This window comes from Arachis hypogaea, chromosome 4 (genome assembly GCF_003086295.3).
Source record: "Arachis hypogaea cultivar Tifrunner chromosome 4, arahy.Tifrunner.gnm2.J5K5, whole genome shotgun sequence".
NCBI classification, from domain to species: Eukaryota; Viridiplantae; Streptophyta; class Magnoliopsida; order Fabales; family Fabaceae; genus Arachis; species Arachis hypogaea.
In genome coordinates, this window is record NC_092039.1 from 32,328,843 (window position 1) to 32,331,558 (window position 2,716).

Here is a 2,716-nt window from a genome sequence, read left to right on the forward strand (position 1 = left end):
AAGTTTGGTGTCAATTGCATGCATTCATATGTCTTAGTGATCTTCAAGATGTTCTTGATGATTTACTTGCTCTGATCTTTGAATTCTATTGACTTGAGTGTTTTGTGTGTCTCATATGCATTTTCGTTTTGTTAGTGTCAGTAGTATACAAACTGCTAAGTTTGGTGTCTTGCATGCATTGTTATTTGATTCTTGTTGCATTTTGGTTTTTCCTTATTATCAAAAATCCAAAAATATTTTTAATTAGTGTCTTTTCAAGTCAATAATACAGAGAATTGAAGATTCAGAACATACAGCAGAGGAATTGCACAGAAAAAGCTGGGCGTTCAAAACGCCCAGTGAAGAAGGACAGACTGGCGTCTAAACGCCAGCCAGGGTACCTGGTTGGGCGTTTAACGCCCAAAAAGGTAGCATTTTGGGCGTTAAACGCCAGAATGTATACCATTCTGGGCGTTTAACGCCAGGATGGCCAAGGGAGGAAGATTTTGTTTTTCAAATCAAATTTTTTTTTAGTTTTCAAAATCTTTTCAAAATCAAATCTTTTTCAAATCAATTTTCCAATCAAATCTTTTTCAAAATTAACTTCTTTCCTTTTTCAAAGGTACTCACTATCAATTAATGATTTGATTCAACATTTTAAGTATGTTGCCTTTTCTGTTGAGAAAGGTTTAATGATTGAATCATATCTTTTCTTGTTAGTCAAGTTTTTAATTTTCAAATCAAATCTTTTTAAAATGTTTTCAAGTCATATCTTTTAAAATTGTTTTCAAATCATATCTTCTTAACCACATCTTTTTCAAAATAGTTTTCAATCAAATCTTTTTGATTTCTAATTTCAAAAATCTTTTTCAAAAATCATTTGATTTCTTTTCCCTTTCTCATTTTCGAAAATTAAGTAATGTTTTTCAAAAATATTTTCAAATTTCCCACTTAATTTTCGAAAATAACTTCTCTCCTTCTCACATCCTTCTATTTATGGACTAACACTATCCCTTAATGCAAAATTCGAACTCCATTCTCTCTGATAAGTTCGAATTTTCCCACTCATGTCTTCTACTCTTCTTTTCCTCTGACACCTAAAGGAATCTCTATACTGTGATATAGAGGATTCCACATCTTCTTGTTCCCTTCTCCTTCTTATGAGCAGGAGCAAAGACAAAGGCATTCTTGTTGAGGCTGATCCTGAACCTGAAAGGACCTTGAAGAGAAAGCTAAGAGAAGCCAAAGCACAACTCTTTTTAGAGCACCTGACCGAATTCTTCAAGGAAGAAGAACACATGGCAGCCGCAAACAACAACAATGCCAACAATGCAAGGAAGGTGCTGGGTGACTTTACTGCACCTACTCCCGACTTCTATGGGAGAAGCATCTCTATCCCTGCCATTGGAGCAAACAACTTTGAGCTTAAGCCTCAATTAGTTTCTCTAATGCAACAGAATTGCAAATTCCATGGACTTCCAATGGAAGATCCTCATCAGTTTTTAGCTGAATTCTTGCAAATCTGTGACACAGTCAAGACTAATGGGGTAGACCCTGAGGTCTATAGACTGATACTATTCCCTTTTGCTGTAAGAGACAGGGCTAGAACATGGTTGGACTCTCAACCTAAAGAAAGCCTGGACTCTTGGGAAAAGCTAGTCAATGCCTTCTTGGCAAAGTTCTTTCCACCTCAAAAATTGAGTAAGCTTAGAGTGGAAGTCCAAACCTTCAGACAGAAGGAAGGAGAATCCCTCTATGAAGCTTGGGAAAGATACAAACAATTGATCAGAAAGTGTCCCACTGATATGCTTTCTGAATGGAGCATCATAGGTATTTTCTATGATGGTCTCTCTGAACTGTCCAAGATGTCTTTGGACAGCTCTTCTGGAGGTTCTCTTCATCTGAAGAAGACGCCTACTGAGGCTCAAGAACTGATTGAAATGGTTGCAAATAACCAATTCATGTACACTTCTGAAAGAAATCCTGTGAACAATGGGACTAGTCAGAAGAAAGGAGTTCTTGAGATTGACACTCTGAATGCCATTTTGGCTCAGAACAAAATATTGACTCAACAAGTTAATATGATTTCTCAAAGTCTGTCTGGAATGCAAAATGCACCAAGCAGTACTAAGGAAGCTTCATCTGAGGAAGAAGCCTATGATCCTGAGAACCCTTCAATAGAAGAGGTGAATTACATGGGAGAACCCTATGGAAACACCTATAATCCTTCATGGAGGAATCATCCAAATCTTTCATGGAAGGATCAACAGAGACCCCAACAAGGTTTCAATAACAATAATGGTGGAAGAAACAGGTTTAGCAATAGCAAGCCTTTTCCATCATCTTCTCAGCAACAGACAGAGAGTTCTAAGCAGAATACCTCTGACTTAGCAACCATGGTCTCTGATCTAATCAAAACCACACAAAGTTTCATGACTGAAACTAGATCCTCCATTAGGAATTTGGAAGGACAAGTGGGTCAGCTGAGCAAGAAAATTACTGAACTTCCTCCAAGCACTCTCCCAAGCAATACTGAAGAAAATCCAAAAGGAGAGTGCAAGGCCATCAATATGGCCGAATTCTGGGAGGAAGATGGGGGAGTGAACGCCACTGAGGAAGACCTCAATGGACGTCCACTGACCTCCAATGAGTTCCCCAATGAGGAACCATGGGAATCTGAGGCTCAAACTGAGACCATAAAGATTCCATTGGACTTACTTCTGCCATTCATGAGCTC

At 38.1% G+C, this 2,716-nt stretch overlaps 1 non-coding gene across 1 annotated transcript; it reads right to left on the minus strand.

Annotated features, from left to right (window-relative positions):
* Positions 1-1,682: 1,682 nt before the first annotated feature.
* LOC112798966 (small nucleolar RNA R71) lies at positions 1,683-1,790 on the minus strand. Its single transcript, XR_003200558.1, has one exon. It is a non-coding gene; the product is annotated as a small nucleolar RNA R71 (small nucleolar RNA).
* Between the last annotated feature and the right edge of the window lie 926 nt (positions 1,791-2,716).